Here is a 13,144-nt window from a genome sequence, read left to right as displayed (position 1 = left end):
GACATTTCCTTGCCGATTGACGTTGATCCGCAGTAACGGCTAAATGAATTAGACAAATCCATAACATAAATCCACATGTATCAGACGTGACTATCGAGAAAATCATAAGATAAGGGGTTACAAAAAGGTTCATTCATTAATTGGGCGAAACGCGAAAACAATACAACCTCCACCCTCTCGTCCATTCACCCTACTCGTGAGCATCGGAATTGTGCATCGCACGTGACCAAACCACGTGCAGTTTCGATCAATGGGCAGCCAATGAGTAGGCGCGGCGCAATACGCGTGCGCAGCAGCAGGTACGACACGCGGCGGGCCGCGGTCTGTCAGATGAAAACGTGCCGCCGGCGCACAAACATCGCGCGTGATTCTCCTCGTTCTGTTGGTAATTTCGGTCGTACAAGGGAGAAAAAGAGATAGTGCAGGGGTCAAGAGACCGTCTGTCGTGTTCCGTCTGCCTGTCTCTCGTGTCTTGTGCGTCTCTCTTTGTCGCGTCCACGCGGATTATGCATCTGTTTGATCGCCGTCATAGTAGTCCCTGTCTGCTCAGGAAACTGTCCATTACGAGGATCGGCGAACGCGTCTAGCGATTGTGTGTACCGTGTCACCGACTAAACCGAAGAAAACAGTCTTTGGTGTTCGATTCGGTTCGAACATGAATCTCCCAAGGATCGTGTACCACGAAGGATTTGAAATTAGGGCTATCGTAGAAGGTTGATAATTGGTGAGTGAATTGGTTGGATTCTTTGGATCCGAAATAGGGTAGTTTCATTTCTTTTCACAGGTTACTCGTAAAGGCTTTCTAAGTTATCTGCGCGAAAAAGAATACCTATCTGAAGAAGATTCAAAGCGATCGTTAAGAGTTACAGTTAGAGAGACAAATGGAGCAAGAAGGCCGGTGGAAAAGCATGACTTAATTTAACGGCACTCCCTCGTTTTTCTCAGGCCACTTGATCGTTTCTTATCGGGCAACTGGTAGCAAGAAGCGAGCTAGTACGCGCACTTAATAAAACCCATTAGACGGTAGGCGGAAATATCGAAACGTACGTATAATACAAATTTTCTCCGGTTAAACGACCGAGTAAATCATCGACTTAACGTCAGTTAAACTAAATAACCACCGTCGTAATCTACGATTTTCTCCTTCAATTTTTCCCTTTAACTGATAAACGATCAAGATCGCTTGCCTTTCAGTTCTACGTGTCGTTGGAAAACTTTCTTGAAATCCCACCCCCCTTGCTCGTTGACCCACTTCGAATTAATTAATTTTCTGAAACACGAGCAACCGTCGCGTCGACCGAATTTTTGCGATTCCTTTTCGAGAGAAATAAAACGCGGCCTACCGTAAAGGAACGGGGGAAAAAAAGGTTCACTATGTGTCCCATATACGGTGCACGTTTGTTAATGAGCACATAGGGGGAGTATAAATTTTCGTCGGTTAACGAAGTGATTTGTATTTTTCTTTTTTCTACTTTACTCGACTCGAACACATAAGGCGTTCACTGTTCGCTGGATCTATGCGCGATTCGTAAAAAAAAAAGTCTTTCTAGTGCTCTCTGTCGCGGAGCAGATGTTTTTCGGGTGACAGGAGAGAGAACGGGTCCAGGTCACAAAGGCGCTTCCCTGAAGCGGGCACATAAGGCGCGCCGTGCCGAACGAAATAAACTTTCCAGACAGAAATGCGTCCCAGGCGAATAGATACACTGCCAGCGCAAAAAGATGCTCGCTTCCGTGCTTTATTCTTGTTTCCTGTTCTATAGACCGTTTCTTGCTAGGGTATTCTAATTAGATTCGTTAGCCTCTCTACCGAGGGGTTGAACTTGAATTTTCAAGAAATGTACCGTGATGGGTCTATGCAAAGATTCTTGTGCTAGGTTAACGATAACGCTTGATAATCTCTTATCTAACCGAAGGGCCCACTCGAAAAAGGTACCTGCAACCGTGAACCTTTGATAACGCGGAAACGATAAACGGTGTTGGGCAAACACCGAAGATAGAAAATTTGATAGAAACGTTATCGTTCGTGACGTGAAAACTCGAAACCACACTGATCGGTCGTTACACGGAGTGGAAGGTGATTATTGTCACGTCTCATAGTAATTAGTAAGTTATTTTGGCGAGGGTTGGTTAAGGTAGGCGATAAAAATGTCCGTTTCTCGGCTGATTCGCCGACAAATTCATCGTATTGACGATCGTAAGATCGTAGATTGAATATATTCTACAATCACGCGCCGCACTTCCCTGTTTCTCCCTTCGCTCTGCTCGGAAGGCAACGCACGTTCCATTAGCCTTTTGTTATTCACGCGGGTGTAGCACGAGTGTCCCTTTTTAGCTGAAACATCCAGCCAGTCAGCTAGCTTAAACCATCACCAACGACACGTTCCTGCTCACGTATTAAAGATATACTGGCGAAGAAAATGAAGTCTTCATCGCCTTGAAACGTGTTTATAAATTCTTCCTCAAGTTTTCACGTAGCCGTGATCCTAAAACGTACTTCCTTTATCAACGAATCGAGTACACCGTGTTAATATTTATATCAATCCTGTCGTTGCAGTTCCTCTTGTGTAATAATCAATTCGATCGAATAATTTCCTTGTTATTTATTTTAATAAAGAGCTACAGATTCTTTCTTATTATCCAAGGTTAGGTAAAGTCACCTTGGTCTCTCTGTTTAAAATTCTCTGCTTGCGTATTGAATCGAAAGGAGTGCTTCTGAATCATTATCAATGAATATTTCCTCTGTTAGGTGTTTTTTTGTTGACATAGTGATTGATATAGCGATCAATAGGCAGGACCGTTAGCGGTGACCACGTTAGGAATCGTACGAGTCCCTATTAAAAATCGTGTCGCGAAGGGAAGGTTTCTTCGGTTAGGGAAATGTTTCTTTCCTTGGTTCGTGGTGTGGAATTTCAATTCGTCAAGTGAAAGGACGAAGGGCAATAAATTTGTTAGTATCTCTAGAACTCTTTATTTGAAACTTTACCTAATTTTGTAATACCGTTTCTTTAGAATTAAACGGTACTCACAAAGTATCCTTCTTACGCTCCAAAACATCTTAATAGTCGTGTACCTTTCCCAGAAGGCGGTAAAATTAAAAAAAAAAAAGATGAACTAACTACAAAAACGTCTCAAGTATCCATTGGCAATGGCCTCGATTGGACGGTTGTTGGTGTTCGAGGAACTTGACTCGTTGCTCGCTGCTTCGAACAAGTTGACGTAACGCGACGGAACGATCGCAAAAGGCTTTCGAAAACGTCTGAAAACGATCCCGGTCCGTCCCTATGGATTCGTCTTGCTCCGTACGACGCGACATTCACCATGTTGGGTGTTTCTCGCGATCGAGCAGCCACGATAGAGAATGGCCCCGTGAGGCGCATACACAGGGAGAAGCGTGCGCGTACTTGGAATATTTATATCGCGAACGGTACGTTTCGGATCGCGTATTCGCGCTAGCAAAGCGATCGAGTCGATTTTCTCGCAAGAGCTTACGAGGGAAACGCCGCCGTGCCGCGCCGCGCCGACGACTCGCGCGAAGAATGGCAATGAAATGGCACCTTCGTGACCGGCTAACTCTATCACATGGCGCTAGGATTTCAGATTTATTACACCGCTCTAGCGACTCTATTTTCTAACAGAATTGCGAGCTTTCAAGGAAAACGACGATTTGCATAGACAATGGTAATGGTAAAAGTACCTTCGTGACCGGACAACTCTATTACATGGCGCCAACATTCAAAATTGTTCCATCACTGTAAGAGCTTTCCTTCATTTGCTCATCTTTCCTGCTCGTTTGCATTCACAAGTCCATTTTTTCGCGGAACTGCCGAGGGCTCGCGCGAAGAATGGCAATGAAAAGGTACCTCCGTGACTAGGTAACTCTATTGTTTGCTCTAGGGTTAAAACTCGTACTTGTTGCTTTACTTGCTAACATTTTTTTTTTCTTTTCTCTTAAATTGTATGGATAGTGGTTTCCGGTTGAACTGAAAGCACAGTTCTTTTGTATAGAGTAGTTGCACTCTATTTTAAACGTCCCTTCATGCTTATGAATACATCCCTTGATTTACCATAAAAGATTGAACACTCTTAAAAATTGTTTAGAGAAAATGGAAGCAAATTTCACGTTGACAGAATAGTCAATAATGGATTCCTAATTTTTTTGCCATTAAACTATGATCCTGCGCGACGATACAAGTATCATAGATTTTATAAATTCTGATACGATGTACCATATAGCTTCTTGTAAGACAGGTAGCGAAGAAGATGGTGATCGATGGGTAATAAACGTCACCAGCGTCGGCAACGAGGAACGTGATAGAATTTTCTACCAGAGATCGTCCACTGTATTTTTCGAATACAGTGATTAAACTTCAATGAAACATGATTTTATTAACACTTACTGTCTTTTAATATCTCGCGATCGAACGGGTGAAATATCAATCACTGGATCCTTAATCGATACATAATTACTCTGATCAAGATACAAGTTATAAGATCCATGTTTCATTATCTTAGACAAGACACAGTGTAAACGTAGAGATTGAAGAGTTTTGCAAATAGTAAGAGTGTAAAGAGAATTTTTTTTCTAAGACCCTGAAAGCAACTTAGATTGCATGGTAAATAAAATTTACATAAGAAATGCAAACATGGTTCAGTAAACTGCAATGTCTACTTTATGTTCTACTACTTTAATCATTAAAGTTTCATTTAAAATCCCTTTTCTGTATACTTTGAAGAATAAAATAAAAAATAGAGAATCATGATTTTATTAAAATTTACTGTCTTTTGATATCCCTCGATCAAACGGGTGAAATATCAATCAGTGGTCCCTTAATCGATACGTAATTACTCTGATCAAGATACAAGTTATAAGATCCATGTTTCATTATCTTAGACAAGACACAGTGTAAACGTAGAGATTGAAGAGTTTTGCAAATAGTAAGAGTGTAAAGAGAATCTTTTTTCTGAGACGCTGAAAGCAACTTAGATTGCATGATAAATAAAATTTGCATAAAAAATGCAAACATGGTTCAGTAAACTGCAATGTCTACTTTATGTTCTGCTACCCTAATCATTAAAGTTTCCTATAAAATCCCTTTTCTGTATACTTTGAAGAATAAAATAAAAAACAGAGAACGAAAGGAAGTGGATAAATTCCAGAAACGTGGTGCTTAAAAGCCGGCTGACTCACGGAAGGTCGTGAAACAAATTTCATCGTCGTTCGAAACGATTCCAATCGGTTTATAGAAACAGAATCGGTCGTTAATCCTTGACGTAAAAGCGGTCGTATCGCGAGGGGTTAAATTTGCTCCGTTTAATCGAACCGTTTGCTCTTCTCTTTTTAGAAGCTCCCTAAAAGGCTGAAACAAATTATTCCCGCGCGGTCGGTTCGATAAAACCTACCGCGCTTGCTTAAATATTGATCGAGAATCCGTTCTTGCGCCTCTGCTGCTTCTTCAGCGAGCTTCTGTGCTTTTAGAGACGACTTTCGCGTTTCCTTTTTCACCCTACTCGGAGAATAGACGAAGATACGCACTGTTCGAGTGGAAGGTAAATAGGTAACCGTACGAATGCAAACACGAAATAGGGATGGGTAGGTAGGCGTGACTCGCATCGTTTCTAATTGGAAAAAAAGAAAATGATAAGTTTCCTTTTTTCTTTTCTTTTTTCTTACTGTTAGGATACAAGTTTACGTAATGGATTTTGAACGATCTTAGATTACTGTTTGTGCAATAGCAGAAGCAATCAGATAAAGGGTTGAGGTGGTAGAAAAAGTAAATATTCGATAAGCTCTTTTTTTATTATCGAAATCTTGTTAGTACGTCACTTTACGTAATTGGTTTGAACGAGCTTGTGCAATTATAAGATAGCAAACTTGGAAGAATTTATAAAAGATTTATAAAAATCAAACAAGACGGGAAAGAAAAAGCACCCTAACATACGGGGAATGTGAAAAAGAATCGGGTGAGAAGCGTTAGGTGTAAAATCGTAAGGAATAAATAGGGTCGATTTCCAGGACAAAGCGATGCGATCCCCGAAAATTTATGAACCGATCCCGAAACAGGAGAACGTTTTGCTCGCGTTCGGTTCGCGCGGAGAAAGGGCGTTTAATCGATGCCGTTTCGTTAACTTCTCGCGGTTGAGAAATCTCGTCCACCCACCTCGTCGGCGTTGGATCAAAGGGAAAGGGAGAAGGGAAGGGTTCGTGAAGGTACAGTCTGCTTTTCTGGAAGGCAACGCTCCTGTGAACCGTAGTCCGGCCCATAAATCCTGCACCATAAACCGTACAACTGGCTGAGCCATAAACCGGAAGCACGTGCTAGGCCGTCCATCGGTGTCACTATTTCACGCCAACGCAACAAACGCAACAAGCGAATCCTTTCTTAGAACGTACACACGTACCTACACACGTGTACCTATGTGTGCGCGCTCTGGTTCCTTGTTTTCTTTCATACGGGTTGCACGCTTTTGAAAATGTCCTTTCAGAACAACTTTGTAAACGTGACACAGAAATTGTCCTTTCGCGAGGCGAACAATTTAAGACCCTTGGGTGATTTCCGGTTTTCGCAAGAATGTCCGTGATTTGCGAGGTATTCTCTGTTTTCTTTTTTCAATTTATCTGGTTGCGGGACAGTTTTATCTGAATCGATGTAAAGCGGAAATTGATTATCGCGATAAATTATTTTCGAAACAGGTTGACAGGGGTTAACGTTATCCTGAAATATCCGGAAGGGTGTCGATTCTTAAAGTAAGCCGCTTACAGGGGAATATCCGTTCCAACCCCATGTGACTCTGTGCGTAAGGTTGCACCGTTCGCAGTGTGGGTGGTCCAACAGAGATTCTCTTTCCTAATTTCTTTCAGAAGAAAGAAACAAACTTACTCCCTTCTCTGCTACTCTGATTTTACAACTCGAAAGAAGTAACTAAAGAACGTTTTATAAATGATGGAATGTCTTGTGGAATTTGAAAGTGAGAACGCGTTAAAGAAGGGTGTTATTTTTATTCATTAAAACGAGGTTCTAGGCTGTAAAATCTGGAGAACAGATATTAGACCCACGTGTTCGAAAGAAATAATGCCAGAGTAGAAGCGTAGCAAATTCGAAGCCTCGAACTATCAATTTCTACCCTTGTCTCATTTAAATAACATGGAAATGAAAGAAGACTCGCTGGTTAAATCACTGTAATTTCGGGAGAATTCCATTTATGATTAGAAAAAAGCCAGAGCTCTTCTGATAATTGGTAATCAAAAGGTGTTAGATATGATAAGCATTTGACAACATTGATATTCTTAGATACATACAGTGGGTCCAAAAAGTCTGCGTACACTGTTTAAAACAGAATACCACATTTACAATTAGACCAAATGACTTGAGGTTTCTCGAGAAGCTATATAAATTAATTTACTAAGAAATGTACTTTTGTCGTTTTAAGAAATTACAATTTGTTGAAATCATGAAAGAAAATAGTGAAGAGTAACTTTTCAACTTTTTTATGCGAACCTATAATGATAATTTTAAATATTTCTTTCGTAGATTCAAATAAGTTATGTGTGTGTTGAAAATTTCATCGAGATCGGTCAACGCGTTTAAAAGTTACAAGTAATTAAAATTTCCGAAAATCGCGACTTTTCATCTAAGAACGGAACTAGTCACGTTCTATTTCTTTCACGATTTCAACAAATTGTAATTTTTTAAAACGTCGAAATCACATATCTTAGTAAATTATTTTATATAGCTTCTCGAAAAACCTCAAGTCATTTGGTCCAAGTGTAAATGAGGTATTCTGTTTTAAACAGTGTACACAGACTTTTTGGACCCACTGTTGAAATATCGTGGAATAAATTTACTCATAAGAATGTAACAGTTATTATCAGTCCCTCGATGTTTATCTGACAAAAGTAACTCTTTCCAACCGATCCATCATTTTCTCCAAACATATAAATTAAACTGTTAGATTCGAAAACCCACGGTCACGTTATGAAAACAAAATTTTCCCCGGCATTCGGTCATAAAATCCAAGAATTTCCATTGCTTTACGACGCGTCTCGTAAAAGCAACGTAAACGGGGCGCCAGTTGCCTCGAAAACGCGTAACCGCTAAAAAACCATCAGCTCCGGGGTTGATCCACGCATTTTGAATGAGGCTAGAAGTAAACTTTTCCTTCGTCTGGTCATAAAGTTGAAGAATTTTCATTTTGTGAAAGGGAAGGAGGTTTCTAGATTAGGCTTCCCTAGGTTTTCCTTCGGTTCTCCCTAAGTTCCCCTTAGGATCTCCCTAGGCTCTCCTTAAGCTTTCCCTAGATACGCCGTACGATCTCCCTAGATTCTACTGTTATCCTTAGGAACTCCCAACATTGTTCTTAAGCTATCCCAACGCTCTCCCACCCTGAAGACCCCGGCGATTCTACAAACCCCTGGTAAAACGTCGACCAGCCACCGATCGTTTCGATCCACGGAAACCGACTTTTCCATCGCATCGAATCTCAATTAGCAGCGTTATCTACGGTATCCTTCGCATCTTCGTTTAACGAGACAATGAAGCTAATGCCCTTTTCGTGTAAACGAGCCTGGATCACGATAGCAAACGATCCTGGTATCAACGTATCAACCAGAAAGGGGAAAAAGCAAGAAACAAACCTAAGAAACCGCATTCTTCCCATAAAATCCTCGTTCACACCCGAGTCTTAGGGAAAAAATCAGTCATTTATAAGCAAATGTGTGTCTTGTATGGGATGGAGAGTATTTTTTCTAATTAGAAAATATTGTTCTTCTTTTAAACATTCTTTCTCGAGAACAAGTATTCTCGAAGCTGAACAAATTGAACGAAATCGATCGGGCTTGTTTCATCGGGGTGGCGTACTAAAGACCACCCATAATTATAGTGACTTAGGTCGGAAATTTGGTGTCCGACAAGGTGGTAATTTGACGGTCTGAACACTGTCTCGCTGGACCGGTGCAGTTTTTATTAACCGACTGGGCGGAAATTCATTTAACGGCGCCGTTTTTCATTGTTGAAGAGAAAGTTTCGAGGTGTTCGCCAGTTATTTAAGGATGCTCGGTGGGATACGTTTTTCGAGAGGGAAAGTTTCAATGTACAGAACTTTAGAGGAGGATGCTATGAGAAACTTTCAAAGAAAAATTGAAGAAAATTTAGAGAATAGTTCTGTTTAAAGAAAAAAGATTATAATCATACAAAAGAGAAATCATGATATCGATGTCAGATTCTTATTAATAGAAAATTTGAGTTACTAGGTCGTTTTTGATTCCATCTCTCTCAGTTTATTTTCTAGATTTTATTGTCTCGATAAGGAATAATTACGTTATTAAATATCTCTAACGATGCCAGAGATTGCTTCAAAATCTGAATTCGCTTAATCCATCGTAGTCAATTTGAAAACGTCATCCCTATTTTTGTTCTCAAGATAAAGTTAATCAAGCACGCGGTCAGACGTCACCGAAAATTGATCCGATAATTCTTAGACTTTGAACATTTTGATGACAAATTATGATCACATCGTAATTTGATCAATCTTAATAGAAACGCTGTTTTAATATTTCGTTCGTAATTATCAATTTCTAATTAGAAACTATCTTGCATTTATTATATCTTATTTCTTCATTACCATCTTAACGAGCTTCTGAAGCTAATTTCAATAAAATCGAACCTCAAAATACCCATTTGTACCCTTCAACAATTATTTCTTCATTACCATCCAAACGAGTTTTTGAGAATCCTTCGTCCTGAGAGATCATTTTTTTGAAACCTTCTAACGACTGACCAAGGTGTGCTGTCACTTTCAACAAGTCCTAAGAAAATAAGTCAAAAGAAAGAAAAAAAAAAACAAGTTATGAATCCTCAGAGGACGATTAATATTCTTTAGAGGTAATCCAGAGATTCAAAAGATTCTCTCACGAGTTTCCGAGGGAAAAATTCTCTTTGGATCCTGTCACCTGTTCCACCCTCCACACATGTATTCTGGGCACACGCGTACGGTGTGTCTGGTTTCTTCATTTTTTTTGTTTCTCAAAAAGATTCTCGTGAGAAAACCCACTCTGTTTGAGGTCTGAGGGAAAAGGACATGGACGAGGAGTCGAGTTTCAGAATTTGCGGGTCTTCAGGGTCCTTGGGAGTCGATGGCGAAAATCTGGTCGCCAGATTGACTTGAAGAATTCCAAAAAGAAGAATGTTACGAGATGAACTTTTCTGGTATAATTAATGGCTTCTTGTGCCATCATAAAATTTCAAAGGCCAAGGTTATGGTTACTCAAACTGTAAAATAAAAATATTATGAATTTCTTCCAAATTGGTTGAAATCGTCGAAATTTTGTTTGATAATGAAAAACCGACCTCAGATTGATTAGTTTGATTGAGAAAATGTAAAATACAGGCAACGCCTCCTTGAAGGGTGCGATTTAAGGCGTGTAATAAGGGGGTCCTTTACGCTTTCTCGGGGAACAATATATCGTACAGTCGATAGGATAATATGACAGGACGAAAGTCATGGTCATCCCTGAAGGAATTCAAATTTAGTGGCAGTCTGTGATGTTAAACGAAGGACCACCCGAGGGGTTCGCTTAGCATAAATTTCGGGGATGGGCAGGTACCACTCTCCACGAGATTTGTCGAAGGAAATCGGCTGATTTACGCATTCACCGACATCAAAGCTGCCGATTCTCGTGTCCCTTTACAATATATTCCACCCTACTTCAACAATTAATGGCCACGTGAATTTATCAACGACCTTTCGTTCGATCTTTCCCGCGCGGACAAATTGAAATTTTCGATGTAGATTTATATGAACACCTTTTAACGTCATACGCAATACATAATTATCACCTTTTACGGTATAATCAAACTTCTTCCAAGTATACCAAATTGATTATTATAAATTTTGCAAATCTCCTTTTATTAGCTCGAATCAAACTAAAAATAAAACTTGATTTCTATGCGCGTTAGTTCACGGACGAAATCAGAATAACAATCAATTTTTAGACACGCATCGTGAACCAGGCGAATCGTAAGAAAAACAAACATTGTCTGCGCGTCGATGTCGTAATAGTAGTTTCTCGATTGTCTGAAAAGATGGCGAATTAGTGCAAATAAACTGAATTTCAAATACGCCAGGGTGGCTGACGAAAACATGAGCCAATTTTTGATCTCTTGAATCGAATGAAGAAAAAAGGAGAAGGCAGTGTTTTCGAATGGCCCCGCCAAAATTGAGAACTCAGGTTCGGTATATAACCTAAATTGACTACAAGAAACCGATTAAAGTTGGTTTCAGAACTGGATGTCTTACCGTTTTCGAGATACATATCGTGGTAAGGTTAGGTTAGATTAGGTTAGGTTCTGTGTATGCGCAGTATCGAATAGCGCATACGTAGTCCTAAAATTGTACAAAAATTTCTTACCACGATATCTCAAAAACGGTAGGACATCCAGTTCTGAAACCAATTTTAATCGGTTTCTGGTAGTCAATTTAGGTTATATACTGAACCTGAGTTCTCAATTTTGGCGGGGCCATTCGGAAACTTATCCCAACATTATAATGTAACGAAGGAAAGCCCATGCATATTGTCAAAATTACGATTTTGAGAATTTCTGCTTTCCCTAAGGAAGCATAATTTAATCGTATGCGCTATTCGATACTGATCATATGCTATTCGATACAACTTACACAAAACCTAACCTAACCTAACCTAACCTTACCACGATATCTCAAAAACGGTATGACATCCAGCTCTGAAACCAATTTTAATCGGTTCCTGGTAGTCAATTTAGGTTATATACCGAACCTGAGTTCTCAATTTTGGTGGGGCCATTCGGAAACTTATCCCAACATTATAATGTAACGAAGGGAAGCCCATGCATATTGTCAAAATTACGATTTTGAGAATTTCTGCTTTCCCTAAGGAATTATAATTTAATCGTATACGCTATTAGATATTGATCATATGCTACTCGATACAACTTACACAAAACCTAACCTAACCTAACCTAACCTTACCACGATATCTCAAAAACGGTATGACATCCAGCTCTGAAACCAATTTTAATCCTTTTTTGGTAGTCAATTTAGGTTATATACCGAACTCGAGTTCTCAATTTTAGTAAGACCATTCGGAAACTTATCCAAGAAGAGCAAAGGGATGCTCGAAAAGTTGCAAGATAAGTGTAAGGCGAGCTTCTAGTCGGTTGATCACTCGCGAATTACGAAGACGAGGCGCGACGCGACAGTGTAATCGGCTCGGAAAGGGCGAGCAGGCGAGGATCATCGCACGCGATACGCTTCGAATTAGCCGCGACAGTCGCGTGAATAGACGTTGCTTTTAATCTTATCAGATAGGAGGTGGGACGAGGTCTTTCTCGTAGCTGTTGCATGACAGGATCGAATACATTATCTTATTTACCGGACAGCAGGTCTCTCTACGCTCGATAAAGCGTGAACGCATAAATAAAGAGGCTCCGAAATATTCAAGCTTTTATATACGTATACAATATGTATATGGGTGTCGATATGAATTCGAAAGTGAAATAGATTTTTTTTTCTCCACGGTGTACACGTGTCTTTCTCCATTTACGTATGGAAATCGAGTCGATCAAAGGGGATGGTTGAAAATCGTAGATTCAGAGTGAAAGAAAAATGGACGAATTTCAATTTGTTATCGCGTGTTGGCGGAACGAAAGGCTGCACCGTAATTGACGAACCGAGAGTGAGAGCAACTCGTCAGTCGAGAAAATTGGAAAATTGGATTGCCTACGTGTTCCTGCCTCGTTATCGTCCCGATCTATTTAAACTGCCGGCTAAGTAAGTCAATCGTTGATTGTTATGTGGATTGGCGTTGATCTTGATGGGACTTGAAAGTGTTTCAAACGGAAAATTCAATTTCCAAATATTACAAAATGGAAAATAGGATAGTTCTGGAGGCGGAATTGTAATTAACGTGTCTCCGCGAATGAAAAATACTTGAACCTTGTTAGACTGAAACAATAGGTTGTACATACAACTTCGTTACAGGGTTCACGGTTGTTAGGAACAGACTCGTAAGCAATTTGCGACACACAAAGATAAACGAACGGTGAAGACCCTTAGCCGGATGCTTGTCTAGGTACCGCAAACGTGGTACATAATGTGTCTTTTTGCGGGGTAA

General features: G+C 40.1%; 1 protein-coding gene across 3 annotated transcripts in view; it reads left to right on the top strand.

The window, feature by feature from the left end:
- Nucleotides 1-13,144, top strand: part of LOC114878227 (fibroblast growth factor receptor homolog 1-like) — a 49,115-nt gene that overhangs the window by 16,994 nt on the left and 18,977 nt on the right. The window contains exon 1 of one of the 3 annotated variants that reach the window (XM_029191789.2): nucleotides 349-724. The exons of the other annotated variants lie outside the window; for them this stretch is intronic. The gene's annotated coding sequence lies outside the window, so the exon portion shown is untranslated. Of the gene's footprint in view, nucleotides 1-348; nucleotides 725-13,144 lie in introns of those variants that run through there. 3 annotated transcript variants of the gene reach the window in all.

The sequence above is a fragment of the Osmia bicornis genome, chromosome 9, assembly GCF_907164935.1.
Source record: "Osmia bicornis bicornis chromosome 9, iOsmBic2.1, whole genome shotgun sequence".
Lineage (NCBI taxonomy): Eukaryota > Metazoa > Arthropoda > Insecta > Hymenoptera > Megachilidae > Osmia > Osmia bicornis.
Note: the sequence above shows the minus strand (reverse complement) of the source record. Positions and strands in the feature narration are given on the sequence as shown.